Consider the following 21012-nt stretch of genomic DNA (forward strand, 5'->3'; position numbering starts at 1 on the left):
TGCCATAATTGAGGTAGTCAGAATGTTCTCCTTAACCTAAATCTTCCTTGCTAATATTTGGGCCCACTTCCACATTTTTTGTTGTCAATTGGAGAATGATTTTTCACCATTTTCAATTTTACTTGCATTATCTGATTACACACATAAGCTTTTTAAATAAGCAAGGCATCAGAGGACATTGGAAAAAATACAGACTCAGACTAACCTGGGTAGGAATCAGAATTATGTCACTCAAGCTGTATGACCTTGGTCAGTTCATTTAAACTCATTGCATCTCAGCATCCTCATCTATAAAATGGGGATCATTATGCATGTGTTAGAAAATTGCTGTAGGAATTAGAATAATATACGTTAAGCATTAGGCCAGTATCTGGAATATAGGGGTTGCTAAAAAAATAGCTGCGGTTATTATTTGCCATATTTTGCAAATTAAGAAACTGAGACACAGACATAGTAAATGACCTTTGCCAGTATTGTGGGGCTAGGGCACCCAATTATTACTGGAAAATTGCAGCCTTACTTTTGATCAAGCCTTATTGAGAATGAAGTTGTAGAACACAGAGAAAGTGCAGAAGCAAAAGGTACAGAAAAAGCACTGACATCAAAGCAACCAGATAAGCAATATATATTTATTGAACACATTGTAAGTATAAGATATTCTGTGCACAAGTTGGGCCACTTTGGTTTGCCAATGACTGAATCCTAACTTGCTCAAACGAAAAGGAGAACTTGTTGGCTGGTATAACCCAAACACATGATGTAGGGAACTGGTCCTAGGGGTGTCTGGATTCTGTGGCAGGAACACTTTCAGGGCTCACACTCTATTTCTAACCAGGGTGTCTGGTGCTCTTTGCAGATGGCTTTCTCCATGCCATGGGGCACATGGCTCCTATCAACCTTGGTCTCTCATCTCATCCTAGCATCTCTTCTATCAGAAAAGAAAGATATTTTTCCTCTTTGGCTCCAGTCTGAAAACAATCCCAAGAATGACTTTCATGGGGCCAAGTTAGGTCATATATTCCTTCCCAAACCAATCACAACCAGGAAGATAGGGTAATATGATTGGTTCAATTGAGAGCACATATCTGCCGTTTTCATTAGCATTTTTTTCCTGTGGAAAGACGTGCACTGGGCACACCAAAATAGTAACCTTTATCTTCTATCAGAGGTAATAGAGTAATTAATATTTTAACGGTAGAGTTGATTCAAAGAGCCAAAAGACTAGAATCTCAGGATGTCTAGCTAAGATACTGCAAGACCTGAATGGACATGTCCATTCTTTTCAGCCAAGAAAGGAAGCCTATCATACTTTTGTCTCCCAGTATGTTGGTTCCTAGAGTTAAAAACTTAAATTTATTTCTTAGTATACATACCTTTTAATGGAGAAAGTTATAAACACTTGGGTACTATCTTAGAAAAAGCAGACCTCTAAAGAGGGTGATTGAGGGTGACATCGCTGTTGTTTGAAAAACTTCAGGATGTCATGTCCTGTAGGAATGCATTATTCTAACAATTTGCTTAAAGTTTTTGCTTCCTGTAGAGTGGGCTGTGGATGGGAACTCAAAGCAGACTTGTAAATTGAATTCATAGTGGATGAGCTTCTCTTGAAGTCTTTGCTGGGTTGTTTAAGACACTGAACTGTTTGTTCTTGGCTCCAGTACTTTCAATGTCCACTCACCATTGTGTTAGTGGGAGGACTACTGTATTGTATAAGAGATCTGGAGAACTTGTGACTGAGTAGAGTCAGTGTTTTGACTTTTTATGCCAACATCATCATTTCCCCACTTGTTTCACATTTCTCCTGTCAGTTGGGCCCTCAATTCAAGGTTACTTTGATTACTTTCAGGTCTTGAGTCATGAATCTCTCTAAATTATTTTTACCTTGAAAATGTTCTTTCACCAACTCACACTTTTTCTTCTTTCCGTTTCAAAACTAGAGGTATCCCTACCCTTTTCCAGCACTAAATTGTTCCCTCTTCCACTTCCTTAGAAAACTAACTCCATCCATTACTTCATCTTCTATTTGTATCTCCAATTATTCCTCTCTGATGCATCTCTCCCCACTTATCTACCTACAAGACTATCTCCTTGAGATATCATCAAAAGGGATAATGTATGGGGAAGTACATGGTTGCCCTAAAGTGGAATACAAATATGATACAATATCACTGTTATCCTATCTTTCTCCTTTACCCCACAATCATCTACAAAAAGTCAATATAAAGTATTTGTTGCCTTTAATTTCTCACTATTCAATTCATTATTTAATATCTTAAAATCTGACCTCATTCTCCTAACTTACTGTCCGGGGGTTCATATCACTGCTTGTCTTTCTTCTTGCATGTGACACAGTTGACTAGGCCCTCCTCTTGGTTTCTATAACCTCACTACCTTGGTTTACTTTCTCTCTCTCTGACGACTCACATTTTAACAGTCATCTTTTTCCTTCTGTCTCTGAATGTGAGTGGTCTCCATCGTTCTGTCCTTGCTTCTTCTTCCTCTGCCTCCCCTCTCTCGTTCTCAAATACTTCTTGAAAGCACTTCCAGATCTCTCTCTTCACAACAGTGTCTTTGTTAAATGACTGCTGATAATTTTAACCTACATATCTCACCAGCCGCCAAACATAATGTATACTAAAATAAACTTTTACCCCATCCTAGGTATCTTCTACCCTATCTCAGCCAACAGTATCACTTTTCTACCCAGTCATTTAGGCTTAAAGCCTTGTGTTTGATCTTTGATTCTTCTCTCTCCCTTATCCCCGAATCCAATTTAAACCATATTTTAAGGACACATTGTTCTATTCACCTACTTTCACTTTGTCTCTCTTCCTTCAGGTAGTATAGTTCAGACTGCTGGAGTAGCACACAGTCTATTATTTTGCTTTCAGTGAGGTTGTCCAGAAGCTTTCTGTGGCCATCCTTTTTCTCTCTTCCCATTCTTGATTCTTTCCCATTTCTGACAGGAATAACTATTTGAACTTTAATTATAGAGATCACTAAATCTTCTTCTACACAAGTACCCTTCTCATAACCCCAGTATACACTAATGTGTTTAGAATGGCCTAACAAGTAACAGTCAAGTGTAAGCTGACTATTGTTTGTAAGCAGTGACATAGCAAAAATACATTGCATAGCTGTATATTTTATTAATATAATTTGCATCTTCAAATAAGTATCTTCATATTAGAACAACATTTCTAACATATTTGATTTAGAAAGCTGAGGTTTTGAGAATCTAGTGATGAGCTAATGAATGTATATTGAACATATTGCTTGAGTTTTGATACTTTTCTAGCAATCATCAGGATATAATAATTCCAGCCTATGTGGACCCTCATCAGAAACATCACCTATCAGTCCCTAACACTTTTCTGCAGCTCCTATTAACAAAGAATGATTAAAGACAACTCCAGTTTTGCCAGTTCCAACCTTAAAGATATATTATGTAACAATAGCATACTGCATAGCTGTAAAAAAAAAAGAATGTCTTATGTCTTATATGGAAAGATCTCTGTGTGGACTAAGTTGTTTGTGTCTCCCCAAAGTTCATATGTTGGTGCCCTAATCCCCCAGTGTGATATTTGGTTATAGGGCCTTTGGGAGGTAATTAGGGTTAGATGAGGTCGTGCAAGTGGGGCACTCATGGTGGGACTGCTGCCCTTATGCCCTTATAATAAGAGACACCCGTGAGCTTGCTGCCTTTCTCCACCATGTGAGGACACAGTGAGAAGACGGCTGTCCGCAAGCCAGGAAAAGAGCTCTCCACAGAACCTGACCGTACTGGCACCCTGGTCTATGATTTCCAGTCTCCAGAACTGTGAGAAAATAAATTTCTGTTATTTAAGTCACCGAGTGTATGGGATTTTGTTATGGGAGCCTGAACTGACTAATACAATCTCCAAGTTTTTTTTTTTAATTTTTTTTTTTTTTTGTGGTACGCGGGCCTCTTACTGTTGTGGCCTCTTCCGTTGCGGAGCGCAGGCTCAGCGGCCATGGCTCACGGGCCCAGCCGCTCCACGGCATGTGGGATCTTCCCGGACAGGGGCACAAACCTGTGTCCCCTGCATCGGCAAGCGGACTCTCAACCACTGCGCCACCAGGGAAGCCCTCCAATATTTATTTTTAAGTGGGGAGAAAAGGGTGCCAAAATAGTGTACTATTGGGGTTAGAAAAAGAAGGGAACATAATCTATACTTGTACTGGCTTGTATATACAATTTAAAAATCCTGGGAAGTAAATGAGAAACTAATAATGTTGGTTACTTTTAAGGGGATAGGAATTTGGCAGATAGAAGACAGGGCTGGAAAAGAGACATTGCTGTACATCGTTTTATATTTTTCATGCTTGAAGTATGTGAATGTGCTACCACTTCAAGAAATTAAATAAATAAAATGTATTAAAAATAATAACAAAAACATTTTCTTTGGAAAAACAAGATTATATTGATATAAGGAAAATATTGTTTACATTGAAAGAAGATTGCTTATTAGCAGAATAATTATAGCAGAAGCTGACATTTGATGCAGGCACAATTTGAAGATGAAGGAATTTGAACTATTAATTATATTAAATTGCTTTCCCAGTCAGTTCTTTAATAATCCCCATGACAATATAGACTGTTCTTATCATCTACTGCCCCTTTCTTGGATCTGCATTTGTTACTGCCAGTAGAGCTTGAAGTACCCCACATGCATGCATTTGACTGAAAGATGATAGCCACAGGTTCTCAAGTCCTCCCTCGGTAATGCCCAGATTGTCTCTGAGCGTAATGCCTCCTCCTTCAACTTCCCTAGGTGGTTGATCCTATATTCAAGGATGCAACTGCTGAGAAAAGGACCTATCATTCATTTGAAAGAGATCAATCTCTCTTCTGTGGACAAAGATATAACTTTCTCACAACTGCTTTGGCCAATTAAGAATCCAGTTGTTCTAGAGACATTATATCATTACTACCTCAAAGAGTTGTCCTTAAATGTAATTATGGTCTTTTCATTTCTGTTTACCATCTATCAAAGATTTCTTCTCCATTGGTCATCTAGCCTCCACGTATCTCTCTACACCAATTGACTCATTTTGAGTTGTTTTGCCATGACTCCGAAGTGCTTTTTTTCTGTCTCCATGCCTTTGTAAATGCCATTTCCATTGCCTGGACCATCCTTCTATTTTTTCCTTTTGATGAAGCCCCTCCAAATGGAGATAGTGTTTTTCCTGACATCATCCTGTATTTATTGAACCCCATTGAGATTTTCTATGTGCTTGTTCCTTCCTCTTAGATTCAAGAAGTTCAGGAGCCATAGCATATTCATTTTGCATTCCCAATGCTGATATTCAGTAGGCACTTGATGGTTGAATGAATGAGTAAATATACAGTCTGGCTGAAATGTTAAAGACAAAAATATCATAGTACTCTCTAATAAAATCCTATCCAATGCTGAGGAAAAATGCTTCACAGGAGGATTCTAACTCTGCATTGTAAATGTATTATTCAACCCCTGATTGATTTGTGAGAACTGAGTTCTGTCATGACAATTCTCCATGAGCCTTTTGATTTTTTGGAATGCATTCAGTTCTGTAGATTTTTTTGGTGTGTGGTTTGAAAAGTCTGCTGGACATCCCCAAACTAAAGTATCTCTATAAGGATCTCCTCTGTTTAAGTGCATTTTATTTCTAGCATTTTAAAGCATAGATGACAGCTCTCAATCCAGTGGATTTTCATCCTTATCTCCAGAAAACCACATTTCTTATGCTTTGTGGTAAAGTAAGTTACATATGTATAGATACTGCCTTGTGGAAGTGAGCCTTCGGCTAGAACCTCAGATCCACGTTTGCTTGCCAGGGAGCAAGAGTGATAGCAGGGTAATCTCTATCACTTTGTAAATTAGATACCTTTCTCATGTGTCTTTCTCAAAGATGCCCTTTTAAAACGTGAAATTTGCAGAAAACAAATCATTCATATTTCTTAGCTGAAAGAATTCACTTTCCAAACTAAGGGAGCTGATTTTGGAGCATTTCAGCTGTGTCAATAAGCCACTAGTGAGACAAATTTTAGAATTAGGCCCACTATTTTTTGTTAATTCAGTTTACCCTAAACAGAGTAGATAAAAATAAATGCTTGAACTTCCCCATATTAAGACATATTTGTATAAATATGGCCTCAGAATAACTTGTTTCCAGAGTTTATTGACTTTAATTGTCCTACTGATGCTGTGTCCATTGATATATCTGTTAGTATTCATTTTCTATAGTATCTTGAGATCTAATGTATAGCATGATGACTATAGTTAATAACACTGTATTGTATACTAGAAATTTGATAAAAGAGTAGACTTCAGGTGCCTTCACCACACACACACACACACACACACACACACACACACACACACAAATGCTAAATGTGTTAGGAGGTGGATATGTTAATTAGCTTGACCGTAGTAATCATTTCACTATGTATATGTACATCAAAACATGGTGTTGTACTCCTTTAAAATACACAATTGTTATTTTTTTAAAAAAAGATTTGCAATAGATTGAATGCAGAAGGAGATAGGAGAATGCAACTATCCTCCATTTTGCAAAAATGTAAAATAATGCCGCTGTAATACATGTAATAATGTATATGTTCTTTGTTTCAGAGATTGTTTTTTCATTAAAAAAATTATTTGTGCTCCCCTAAAAAAAAGGCAAACCAAAACATTTTCTATAGTAATAAGCACTGTCACAAGCCTAAGTTCAATATACATTTGAGCTTAGTCCTGACACTTTTCTTAATATCAATAGCACATTTGCTCTTAGCGACATGTGGTTGAAGGCAAAACTTAAATCCAACAGAATTTGCTGGACCTTAGTTCTCATGCCATTTATTGTAAGTTTTGGAGATAAAAAGAATAGAAGTTCTGGAATATTTCTCCCACCCAAGAAGTTTAGTTATTTTGCATTTACCAAATCTGCAAAATCTCTGGATTTGCCCTCCTCCAGGAAAAAGTGTCTTAATTAAATAATTAGGCCCTTTTAAAACTCAGTTCCCTGTGGGTTGCTTCTATAATTGCCTCTTCACTCATCAACTAAAAAGTCTACCTAGGTTAACTGTCTTGTTTGTTCTCAACATAATGTTTTATCTATTTAATTCATGCAATTATTTATTGTATAGCTTATGTGTTTCTCTTTGTTTGTCATCATCATCTGTTCAAAATTGTAAGGTCCCAGAAGATAAGACCCAAGTGTCCTTAATTTATTTTTATGACACTTACACAGCATTATATGATATTAAACAGCTAATAATTTTTCAGTTCGATGATTATGAAGACAAGAATCTATAGTAAGCTGATAAATGTGCATTTAACATGAAAAAAAACTCACTGAAGCTCTGGTTGTGCTATTCATAGCACACTGCAGCCTGTATCAGTTGCTAAGAAGAGTTTAGTATTATGTGAAAGCAGTAATGAAAATGTTCAAAATCACCAATTCCCAATGACTCACAAAGTACATATGTCTCTTAAGTTGCTCACCTGCTTTTACCCTAGGGCCATGTTTCTGCTTTTATGACTCCAGCCAGAGGCTGAAAAGACATACAGGAAGTCAAATCAATCAATTTTCTAAATACTGGTAGTTAGGTTACTCAAAGAGAAGGTGGTAATGATGCGAAATCATTATTTCGAGAGATTATTGTGGAATTTAGATATTGATGGTCAACTTGCATTAATAAATCAACATTCATTGACTGCATGGTTTGTAGAACCATGGAGAAATTCCTTTTTCTGTCAAAAGCTCTGTATGGTTAGTCTGACTGTGGACAATCTTGTATCCACAGGAGAAAATTAAATGGTTTGTCTTGATAGACTAGCAGAGCTTGGAAGAGTAAGCCCTAAAGACAAAGCAGTTTCCTAGAACTGAAGAATTTAACCTTTGTCCTAGTCCTCCCTTCTGTCAGCCTCGTCAGCAGGAAAACTTTCAAGGTTGATTTCAAATGAATCATCCTTGGCATTTTTTCCCCCTGAAATGCTTCTCTGTCACTTCATGGAAATTGCTACTTGTCCTCAGTGGCATGCAATATTAGCTCAGACACTGCACACATTATACTACAAAGGTTGAAAAAAAAACACCCCACATTATGTATATATATATATATATATATATATATATATATATATATGAAATAAATTTTTTCTGAACTGTCTATATATCAATAAACTCAGCGGTTTTAGAGTTAAGGACTGAAACCACAGATTTTTGGTCACTTAGCTGCCCATATTCGTCCAAGAGTGATTAGGAAATGTTTGGCTTAGAGACAGCCTTTTAAAAAGTACTGAGAAATGCATTTTTGCCAGTTCTATTAATATTACTTCGACTTAGAAGACCTACATATTTTTAAAGCGTATTTTTTTATGCTTTAAAATGTTTGTGAAGTGTGTTTATTTTTTTAAATTTTATTTATTTACTTTTGGCTGCATTGGGTCTTCATTGCTATGTGCAGGATTTCTCTAGTTGCGGCGAGCGGGGGCTGCTCTTCGTTGAGGTGTGTGGGCTCTAGGCACGTGGGCTTCAGTAGTTGTGGCACACGGGCTCAGTAGTTGTGGCACGTGGCTCTAGAGCTCAGGCTTAGTAGTTGTGGTGCATGGGCTTAGTTGCTCTGCGGCATATGGGATGTTCCTGGACCAGGGCTTGAACCCGTGTCCCTTGCATTGGCAGGTGGATTCTTAACCACTGTGCCACCAGGGAAGCTCTCACCACATTATTTCTAAAATCCAAAAAAGTCTAAGTTTTGAAACACATCTGGCACTAAAGATTTTCGATATGGAATTGAGAGCTGTATATTTCCTTACAATACTAAATACATTTACAAAATCAGTGGGGGCAGTATCATATTAAATATTCCGTCACCTATATGGGTGATTAAATGTTCTCATAACACCCTGTGCAAAATGACAACATTTACCATAACATAACATACATTATAGTTTTTAATCAAGTATTATCTGGACTAGACTGACAACTCTTCCACAGAGAAATTGTCTATTGTCTTCTTGTTAAATTGTTTATTTTCTGATTATAACACAGTATATGCTCCTTGAAGAAAATTGGAAAGTACATAGAAGTTTGAAGAAAATTAAAATCATATATAATCCCATTTCTTAAAGATAACCAAAGTTACTATTTTATTTCATTGTCTTTTTTTCCTATGCACATTTAAAAAATAAAACTGGGATCATACTAAAGCATTATTGCCTTTTTTTCCAATTTTATTGATATAATTGACATACTACACTGTATAAGTTTAAGGTGTATATATTATCAAATGATTACCACAGTAAGTTTAGTTGACATCCATAATGAATGGAAGCAGTATTTTCAAAAGCATTCTTCCGAGTGGCTACAGTGTATCCCACAGTTATGGATATAACATGATTTATTTAACTGCTTCAGTAGGGCTTCCCAGTTGTTCCCGATTTTTTTAATGAATAGAGAAACTGTTTCTTAAGCAGATTATTAACCACAGTGCCTAGCACACTTAAGTCACTCAGTAAAAGGTATTGAATTGATTAAAGTTATTTTCATCTAGTAAAATCCTAGCACAAATAGGTTTATTAGGTTTAATTAGATGCTTAGGGAGAATCTGAAAGAATGAACTCCAGTGTGAATACATCTTGGTTGTGGAAGGGAGCATTTTAACCCTAGGCTGGGAGAGACCCCACAGGAACTGGAGCCGCTGATTGACAGCATGAGGGGTGGGAGGGGGAGCGCTGAAGAACCTCTGTGTTGAATTGAGACTATACCACCCTTTGAGGATAGAAGCGTTGAACTCTCCACATTGGTTACATTCTCCCATTCTCCTGAAGAAGTTAGCTGTTTTGTTATGTGTTGTTTTCTCTTTTAATTGCTCACAGTTGTTCCTCTGAGAGCAGATGTGCTCTTTGAATGTAATTGAATGTCTGCTTTAGAACAATGTGACAAGGAAATATTATCTTCTTAGATTCCAGTGTGCGTTAAGAAGGACATAGTCATTTCTGGAAATTTCCAAATCAGATCTATGTGAACTCTTCCAGGAAATGTGATTAGGCCAGCTCAACAGGACTCTCTCCCAAGCAGGGCCAAGCCGATGGGGACTACAAGCACCATTTTCACCCTAAAGGGATGAAAACAAAGCCTATCAAACTGAACTAGCAATATTTAATTGTCTGGTGTTGTGATGATACTCACATGGGCTCCACCTGCAGAATACCTGTTTCCATACCATGTAGAACTAAAACTGCCTGTTTTGATTCGTGGCCAAACCTGTTCTATGTTCAGACTGTGTGAACACTGTCGTAATACTCAATAAGCAATTAGTGGTGCAAACACTGGTCATGGTAATACTAGTGTTCAGTTAATTCATTTGATTTAATTAAGCATTTAATTTCCTTCTGGTTTTTTTCTTTTATAAAAGGAAAACAAGAGGGAGGAAAAATAAACTCAGGTTATTAACTACTTTAAGCTTTTCAGTTACTACCTCTTGGGCGATAACAAACAATGAATCTTTCAAAAGCAAAACACAAATTAAAGCAAAATAAAAATTATGTTTAAATTTTCAAAGGGCAATGAAATTAGAATTCCTTTTAAAGGGTGTATTATTTTCACCATATTCCTTAGGATAAATATTATAAAGTGATATAAAATTATATAGAATGTGATATTGTAGACCGATATAAAGCCCTGAAGACTACTCCCCAAAATGTTAACAGTTCATTCTTCATCAGTTGACATTCATCAGTCTTTGCTGACAGTGTCCAGCCTCTTCTCCTGAAGTGCACCTTACCAGGGATGAACATTTGCGATGAGAATCAGAAACATATTGCAATGAGGCAGATGATATTGTAAAGCTCAAGAAACATTAACAAAGTCACAAAAGGGAGAGTATACCTGAAAGGATAATTTCTAAAATTAAGTAGGGTGTCAGAAAGTTCTTGGCAAAAAGCAAATTAGTGTTGAAATCTCTTTCCTTTCTGCTTAAAGTTGCATTGTGTGGTCTTTTTGTGGGAACCCATGGATTTTCCATAAAAGTGTGATTCTGATTTTTCTATATAATATTCTTGTCCCATTTCCCCCTAAAATGATGTAAACTATTACAGCATTTCCACAAGAAAAATTGCTTTCCAAGGCAGTTTTCTTGCTTTTTTTTCCTTCTATATTTTTGAAAAAGTCTTTCTTTAAAGGTCTTTTAAATTTTTTTTCTCACTTTTGAATTGGCAGATGGCACAGTTAATTTTTTTCAAATATTAAAAAATACATTAAAAATAACTTAAGAACTGAACAGAAATTGAAGCCCATGTACTGGGGTATAAAAACATAAAATATCCTAGACCAGTAACTTATAGATAATCTGTGCAGCATTTTGTCCTGATGCATATACTGATTTGCTGGGATGTTCAAATAAATTCTCTGGAAAATTTAGTAAATGGTTACATATGTGGCCTGTATGAACACAAATTACCATTTTCTTCTAGCTTTCACATAAAAGTTATATATATACATACATACATATATAATTATTTATATATAATGAGACTAATGGAGATAGTAGTATGAATCATATGTTGTTTCTAAATTAGATAATCTTTGCATGAGTTAGTCTTGATTTACTTTTAAACTATACTCTTGTCTGTAATACTACCAGGATGTGTTATATTTTCTGCAGATAATGTTTTCTTAGGGTGATTTTTCATGCTGATTTCTCTGACTCTGGATAACTCTCAAGTAAGACATCACTAGGTTTGTAGGGGATGCTCTTCTAGTTGTAAAAGGCTGAAGGAGAGACCTGAGGGCAAACTCCCCACCAATGGGGAAGCACACATGGTGGAGCCTTCTCTTGGTATCATGCTCTCAGCCGGGCGCTGACCCTCAATTTCCTCACTTTTCAAACAGGGTTAACAATGTCACCCACATTCCAGCTGTAGCACATGGAATTTTTTAAAAATTTCCTCAAACACATTAAGCTCCCTCTCACTTTGAAAAAAAATTTTTATTGAGGTATAGTTGATTTACAATGTTGTGTTAGTTTCAGGTGTACAGCAAAGTGAATTTGTTATACATATACATATATCCGCTCTTTTTTTTTAGATTCTTTTCCCATATAGACCATTACAGAGTATTGAGTAGAGTTCCCTTTGCTATACAGCAGGTTCTTATTAGTTATTTATTTTATATACAGTAGTGTGTATATATACAATACTGTGTATATGTCAATCCCAATCTCCCAATTTATCCCTCCCCCGCCAGGCCCTGGTAACCATAGGTTTATTTTCTACATCTGTAACTCTGCTTCTATTTTGTAAATAAGTTCATTTGTACCCTTTTTTTTAGATTCCACATATAAGTGACATCATATGATATTCGTCTTTCTGTGTCTGACTTACTTCACTCAGTGTGACAATCTCTAGGTCCATCCATGTTGCTGCAAATGGTATTATTTTGTTCTTTTTTATGGCTGAGTAATATTCCATTGTATATATGTACCACATCTTCTTTATCCATTCCTCTGCTGATGGACATTTACATTGCTTCCATGTCCTGGCTATTGTAAATGGTGCTGCAGTGAACATTGGGATACATGTATTGTTTTTTTTTTTTTCTTTTGCAGTACACGGGCCTCTCACTGTGTGGCCTCTCCCGTTGCGGAGCACAGGCTCCAGACATGCGGGCTCAGCGGCCATGGCTCACGGGCCTAGCCGCTCGGCGGCATGTGGGGTCTTCCCAGACAGGGGCACGAACCCGCGTCCCCTGCATCGGCAGGTGGACTCCCAACCACTGCGCCACCAGGGGAGCCCCATGTATCTTTTTGAATTATGGTTTTATCTGGGTATATGCTCAGGAGTGGGATTGCTGGGTCATATGGTAGTACTATTTTTAGTTTTTAAATGAACCTCCATACTGTTCTCCATAGTGGCTATAACAATTTACATTCCCACCAACAGTGTAGGAGGGTTCCCTTTTCTCCACACCCTCTCCAGCATTTATTGTTTGTAGATTTTTTGCTGATGGCCATTCTAACCGGTGTGAGGTGATACCTCATTGTAGTTTTGATTTGCATTTCTATAATAATTAGTGATGTTGAGCATCTTTTCATGTGCTTTTTGGCCATCTGTATGTCTTCTTTGGAGAAATGTCTATTTAGATCTTCCACCCATTTTTCGATTGGGTTATTTGTTTATTTGTTTTTATATTGAGCTACATGAGCTGTTTGTATATTTTGGAGATTAATCCCTTGTCAGTTGCTTCATTTGCAAATATTTTCCTCCATTCTGTGGTTTGTCTTTTTGTTTTGTTTATGGTTTTCTTTCCTGTGCAAAACTTTTAAGTTTAATTAGATCCCATTTGTTTATTTTTGTTTTTATTTTCATTACTCTAGGAGGTGGATCAAAAAAGATCTTGCTGTGATTTATGTCAGAGTATTCTGCCTATGTTTTCCTCTAAGAGTTTGATAGTGTCTAGCCTTACATTTAGGTCTTTAATCCGTTTTGAGTTTATTTTTGTGTATGGTGTTAGGGAGTATTCTAATTTCATTATTTTACATGTAGCTGTCCAGTTTTTCCCAGCACCACTTATTGAAGAAACTGTGTTTTCTCCATTGTATATTCTTGCCTCCTTTGTCACAAATTAGGTGACCATCAGTGCATGGGTTTATCTCTGGAATTTTTATCCTGTTCCATTGATCTGTATTTCTGTTTTTTTGCCAGTACCATACTGTTTTGATTACTGTAGCTTTGTGGTATAGTCTGAAGTCAGAGATCCTTATTCCTCCAGCTCTGTTTTTTTTTTTTCCTCAAGATTGCTTTAGCTATTCATGGTCTTTTGTGTTTCCATACAAATTGTAAAATATTTTGTTCTAATTCTGTGAATAATGCTATTGGTAATTTGATAGGGATTGCACTGAATCTGTAGATTGCTTTGGTAGTATAGTCATTTGCACAATATTGATTCTTCCAATCCAAGAATCACTCCATCTGTTTGTGTCATCTTTTATTTCTTTCATCAGTATCTTCTAGTTTTCTGAGTACAGGTCTTTTGCCTCCTTAGGTAGGTTTATTTCTTGGTATTTTATTCTTTTCGATGGGATGGTAAATGGGATTGTTTCCTTGATTTCTCTTTCTGATCTTTCATTGTTAGTGTATAGGAATGCAAGACATTTCTGTGTATTAACTTTTTTTTTAGAAGATGTTGGAGATAGGAGTTTATTAATTAATTTATTTATTTTTGCTGTGTTGGATCTTCATTTCTATGTGAGGGCTTTCTCTAGTTGTGGCAAGCGGGGGCCACTCTTCATTGCGGTGCACAGGCCTCTCACTATCGCGGCCTCTCTTGTTGCGGAGCACAGGCTCCAGACGCGCAGGCTCAGTAGTTGTGGCTCATGGGCCTAGTTGCTCCGCGGCATGTGGGATCCTCCCAGACCAGGGCTTGAACCCGTGTCCCCTGCATTAACAGGCAGATTCTCAACCACTGCGCCACCAGGGAAGCCCCTGTGTATTAATTTTGTATCCTGCATCTTTACCAAATTCATTGATGAGCTCCCTCTCAGTTTTTGTCTTTGCTCATATGCTCCCTTAGTTTGGAATGTTCTCTCCAATCTTAATTAATACCTACCCAGACTTCAAGTCTCAGCTCAAAAGTCACCTCCTCAGGAAAGCCTCTCTTGATACCCAGACAGATGGGATTTTTGTTATTATACATGCCCAGGGTATCCAGTCCTTTCCCTTTTTAGCACTTAGTTTGTAAGTATTGAATTATATGGTGTTTAATTAATAGCCATCTTCCACACAAGACAGCACTAGTGCCTAGCACTAGTCAGTAAATTGAGCTAGTTCTGTAAATAAATCTATAGTATGGACCCTGATTTTAATAAAAGAAAAGTTAGAAACTTCAGGAAATGGAAGGCAAATTCTCTGAAAAAGTTATAGAAATACTATACTGGAATAATAACAGAACTGGAGAATAAGAATGTGGTTGATTAATGATGGGCATTCCTTCTATTGAGAAGTGGTGTCTAATTCCTCTCTGAATCTGGACAGGTCTTTGACTGCTTTGTCCAATACAGGATGGCAGGCATGATGCCATACTAGTTCTGTGTGTAGCCCTTAAATGGCCTGGCAGCATCCACTTATCACCACTAGGAAGCCAACTGCTAATTAAGAAGGGAGACTACTTTGAGACCACCATGCTGTGAGTAGCCCAAGCCACATGGAGAGGCCCTGAAGGAAGAGATTTATTCCCATGGAGAGAGAGAGAGGCCAAGGAACAGGGAAGCAGCAGAGATGTGAGTGAGGGAGCCATGTTGGAAGTGGACCCTCCAGCTCCAGCTGCCCCAACAAAGTCCGTGAGGATCTGAGATGAACCACCTGGATAAGCCTTTCCCAAATTCCTGATCCACAAATCATCAGCAAAATAAAAAGATTGTTTCCAGCCCCTAAGTTTGGGGGTGGTTTGTTATGTAGCAATAGATAAGTGGAATGAAGAGTGAGAAAAGTGGATTCATAAAGAGGAGGATCTGAGAAAAGATGATTCAGAGGAGAAAATAGACGAAGGGTGAAATAAGAAATGTGTAACAACCACCTCAGCAGTAAGTGTTCAGGGAACAGGGATGGTGAGACTATCCATAAAACCACTAAAGGCTTGCAAACTCCCCATTTATGCATTTACCACGTACAGACTGGGGCAGGGGAGGGGGAGAAGGCTTCTTGGAAGGGGTGGTGTCTTCCCTGAGTCTTAAAGAAGGATTAAGAGTTGCTCAAGCAGGGATGGGGTCAAGCACGTTCCAGGTGATAGAATATGATGTGCAGAGGCCCACATAAGAGAAAAATGGGGAAGTGACCAGAATGAGGTTGGGAAGGGGTATCTTGTGGGCCATGATAAGACATTTGGACTTCATTCTGAGGGTACTGGGAAGCCGCTGGAGGATTTAGGCAAGAGAGTGGCATGGTCAGATTTGCAATTTAGAAAGACGACTCTGGATAGGAGGGCTGTGCAATAATCCAAGAGACCAATGATTATATTCTGGACTTGGTGGTGGCAGAGTGGATGGAGAGACATGGATGGATTTGAGCCATTTAAAGGAGACTGATCTGTCAGACATGACTGATTAAATTTGTAGACAAAGGAGAAACTGAAGCTAAGAATAAGCTTCAGTAAACTGGCTTGAGCAACAATCTGTGTGGATGGACAAGAGAATGGAAGTGGAGAAGGAGCAGACTAGACAGATCACGATGAACTCTGTTCTGGGCATATTGACTTTGGAGTTCCTGTGGGACTAAACAGGGATGTCTCCCTGGCAGTTCTGAAGCTCAGGAGAGACCACAGCACCAGCAGTGATAGTTTGGGCACAGATGGCATTGAGGTGAGGTTTGAAGTCATGGGCCTAGATTAGTCCACCCATGGGAGGGAGCATTTAAAGTTGGAGGAAAGAAGAGTGAAGCTAGAGATCTAGCCTCTGGGAAACACCAACACTTAAAAGCAATGAAACAGAATCAGAGAGAGACAGAGGCAGAGAGACAGAGAACTAGAGAAAAGAAGCCAGGAGAGAGCAGTATCACTGAGCAAAAGAGGAAAGCTGGAAGAATTCCTGGGACATGTGTGATCTAATCCTATGTTAAAACAATTGTGGGTTAATACCAAATGAGCAAACATGACAATTCCCTGGTATTGCAAAACTAACATTTCATTGCTCTTCATAAGAAAATGAAGCAACTTCATTTCATAAGGAAATGAAGGGGACTTATCAGAGCCTCAATCTATTTCATCCCCACAAACATATATTTGAGTATGGTATAATCATGAAAATACTTCTGGAAAGATAATATTGCAAAAAGCTCTGAGAAACTGAAAAAAAAAGATTAAATGGCAGGGTCACACTAATGTCTGCATATCATCATAATACATCACAAACTTGTTATTCAAATTCAATACATTTATGTAGTACTTTGGACTTTTTCAGGATACTTTGATGATCTCATTAGCCCCTGATGTGGTTATAATGAACTAGATGACTCTGGCATCTATGGGTTATTACACTGCTAAGAGAAAGTAATAAGCAGCATAAAAAGAAGAATAGAGACAGAGTTACAGAAGTTTAGAAAAGCGAAATGTTGCTTGTGTGGGAGAGGGTGAGCTTTGAAGAGCCAAGAGCACTTACTGAATGCTTACACTGTGCCCTGTTACTGAGGTAGGCACCGTATGCGTTATCTCATTTAAAGGACGTGGGTATGTTGAGTGGTAGAAATGGGCATTTTACACAGAGGTAGATGGCAACTTTGGTATTCATCATAGTGTCTGGCACAAAAGCACAATAGCTACTAATATTAGTGGTTGTCATTCATTGAGTACTTCTTGGTGCCAGGTGCAACACTGGCACCTGTACACGCTGTCGAATTTCAGCTTCAATGCAACCCACTTTACACATAAACTCAAATGACTCACACAAGTGAAGTCCCTGGTGAAAAACAAATCGCATACTCAGCTAAGAATTTTGAGGAGAATGTTTAATGATCATGGGCTGGCCAAAAAGTTCGTTCGGTTTTAAGTAAAAATAAAAGACATTTTTCATTTTCATGAAGAACTTTATTGAACAATGTATTCACTAACCGAGCTAAGTTTTTGGCCAACCCAATATTTCCTTTAAAAGGAGAATGTTTTTAGAGGTGTGGGCAGAGTAAAGAGAACCAATAAGGGATGTTGAGGCACACGGAGACTAGCAAAATCAGGAAGTCATTACCACCCTTAGATGGAGATCATTTAAGGAACATCATTAAGCAGTTCAAGCTCAGCTGCAGTAAACTGACCACTTCTTTCCAGAGCATAGAAGTTAGCAATTCTCACTTTGCTGCTTTCATCGATATTTTTACGTCAAACATTACGTCACGGTTATGTTGGATCCCTTGATCCCTTCTGCAACTACTCTGACCAGCATTCACAGTGCCAGAAAATACTTTGAGAAGCTGGTGAGGGTGGATGGCCCTAAGCACAGCCTCATTATGCATTGAATATTGCCAAATACTCTTTCTGAAAATGCGGAATTGCCTTCTCTTTGCATCCTTTTTTTCTTTCTTTTTTTTTAAAAATTATTTTATTTATTTATTTTTGGCTGTGTTGGGTCTTCGTTGTGGTGCGCTGGCTTCTCATTGTGGTGGCTTCTTTTGTTGCGGAGCACGGGCTCTAGGTTCACGGGCTTCCGTAGTTGTGGCTCGCGGTCTCTAGAGCGCAGGCTCGGTAGTTGTGGCTCACGGGCTTAGCTGGTCCGCGGCATGTGGCATCTTCCCAGACTAGGGCTCTAACCCATGTCCCCTGCATTGGCAGGCGGATTCTTAACCACTGTGCCACCAGGGAAGCCCCCTTTTTAATTTTCATAATGTCGTGTGCTTAAAAGAGGACTTTAAAGTGTGCTCTTTACTACTTCCATGTAAGTAGTTACATAGGGTTATCAGAACCCAGCCAGGAGCTAGAATTGCCAAAAAGAGGGACCACCAGACAGAAGTTATGGTTATAGAAGGGTTGTTGCTAGAACCATGAAAAAGCAGGAAGGGAGTAAGAGGAATAAATATGTTAGCCTTCCTTTCCTCTTGCCCTCCCATCTCCTGTAAGTGCCACCCATTGGCCAAAGCCAACAATAACGGGATCCCAGGTGATACAGTCGATGAAGGTCAGTCCTCTCGGGCTCAGAGTAAGACAGAAAATAGTGAAGCATGGGTCTTGGGCACACCAAGATTACACAACTAGAATACGGGAGGGCCAGGAGTCAAAGTCAGGTTTATTATGCCTTATTCACTGCTTTTATGTATTTCTCTTCCATACATGTTGCAGGTGCTTGGTAAATATTTCTTTAAAGAATGAATTCCCAGGTGACAGTTGAAGAAACCAAGGTTAGGAGGGTATGCATCTTGACTTTAGGAACCAGGACCCTGGAACCATCTACTAGTTTGTAAAATGCTGCCTGCCCATTCTACCAAACATAACTCACTGCTTGTATGTCAAAGGAAATCTGCAGCAGTCGGTTTCCTCCACAGTAAATCGTTTTGTGTCAAACTTAATGATTCTTATCTGGCAGCACTCAGGACTTAGTGTCAGAATGCAGACTTATGGGAAAAAAATGCAGACTTATGGTATTTAACTTGATCTAGTATTTCTAGTACTTGGGACGGATGAGGACACTTGAACCCTCATTCTCTTTAAGGACTCCAACCCCTACCCTCAAACACCCAACCCCAGTGAAAGCAAATCTTGTATCTGCTAAAAATGGAGTAAGAAAGGAGTAAGGCAAGAATGTCTCTTTTAATCCTGAAATAATTGCTATCTAAAATTGACTTCAAATGCAGGTCCAGAAATATTATCAATGGAAAAGAAAAACTGCCTCTGTATCAGTCAGTGTCTAGCTAGGAGAATATAAACAGCTCTAGGTATTTCAAATAGGGGGAATTTAAACAGGGAATTAGTTACAAAGATTTTGAAACGTGTGGAAGAGAAAAAGGAGCAATTTGGCCATAAGTCCCACAGTGTAATTCACAATTACATCCCCAGTACCTGGTATGTCGCAAAGGTTCAAAAATGTGTATTGAATCTATGATTACACTTGTGAGATTTGGTCTATCATCCTAGGAAGGCCATGGGTTCTGCTGGAAAGCATTAAGATACCTATATGACTCTGATAATTCAATGGATGTATGTGGTTTGGCCTTAGGTAGGAAATCATGTTCAAAGCCTTCTGAACCTATCAATGCTACTGTATAGCACAGAGAATTCTATGTTCTGTGATAACCTGTATGAGAAAAGAATCTGAAAAAGAATGAATATAGGTATAATGGAATCACTTTGCTGTATACCTGAAACTAACACAACATTGTAAATCAACTATAATCCGATAAAATTAAACAAAAACAAAAAAGCAAACAAGAACCCAAAAGCTAAAACAAAAAACCCTCAAAATCTGTCAATGAATAATATTTAATGAGCAACTACTAGGTACTAGATACTATCCTAGGCACTTTTCTAAGCATTTGTATTATTAACTTTAACCTTCGTAATAACCCTATGATAATGGATTCACTGTTTCCTGTTTCATAAATTAGGATGATATGGAGGCAAAGAGCTTTTAAGTAACACAACTAAGATCACACAACAAGAAAATACCAGAGCCAAGCTTCCACCCACAAAGTTTGGTTTCAGAAGCTACACTCAGACCCACATCATATGTCTGTCCACTGCTCAAGTGATGAAAGCTTAGCCTACCTTTCTACCTTTATTTTTCATTTCCCCCTTTGTACTCTGGAACATAAACCAGCTAGCTGTTTCCCCAACCTGTTTCCTCTACTTTCTGGGCTCATAGAAGACTATTTCCCAGCTCTTCCCTTTGGTTACTAAAGCTGTGTGACTGAGTCCCAGTCAGAGCTAAGTGAGCAGAGGTAATATGTACCACTTCCTGGCCTGGCCCATTAATCCTCTCACATGTGGTGTTGAATGCTCTGTAACTTTCTTTCAGCTTGAGGAAGGTGAGCATGGTGAACTTGGATGCCATATTTGAAAGTGTTGGAGCCACAAAATGGAAGAAGGCCAGACCCCTGCATGTTATTTGGAGAAGAGTCAGGAACCAATCAAGACGTTCTGTGTTAGCCTTTAAGTGAACAAGAGATGAACTTCTATCAACTTTATTCCACTATATGTGTTGGGGTCATTTTGTTACAGCATCTAGAATTATCTTAACCAATACATACAGGATTTGAACTGATCTATCTGTTGTTGCTTGAACACGTATTTGGCTTTTGCACATACTTTTCCTTAGAATTCTCATTCTATCCTTCCAATTATTCACATCCTAAAAATTATTCAAGGCCTAAACCAAGTCCAGTCACCTTCAAGCAGCTCTCTTCCACTCCCACTAGCCACCGTGATTTCTTTTCCCCTTAACTTCCTATAGCACTTTGTTGATTGTATCTCTCATGTGCCCTTAGCATAGCTCTCACTTTGGAGGTCCTGTTTTCCCAATAAGCTCTTCAAGGTCAA

At 38.3% G+C, this 21012-nt stretch overlaps 1 protein-coding gene and 1 long non-coding RNA gene across 5 annotated transcripts in view; both read left to right on the forward strand.

The window, feature by feature from the left end:
- The window catches only part of DDAH1 (dimethylarginine dimethylaminohydrolase 1), a 273752-nt gene that overhangs the window by 91213 nt on the left and 161527 nt on the right, over positions 1–21012 (forward strand). The window lies entirely within an intron of this gene.
- LOC136794963 (uncharacterized) lies at positions 510–20737 on the forward strand. Its single transcript, XR_010842456.1, has 2 exons — positions 510–581; positions 20492–20737. It is a non-coding gene; the product is annotated as an uncharacterized lncRNA (long non-coding RNA).

Source organism: Kogia breviceps, chromosome 1 (assembly GCF_026419965.1).
Source record: "Kogia breviceps isolate mKogBre1 chromosome 1, mKogBre1 haplotype 1, whole genome shotgun sequence".
NCBI classification, from domain to species: Eukaryota; Metazoa; Chordata; class Mammalia; order Artiodactyla; family Physeteridae; genus Kogia; species Kogia breviceps.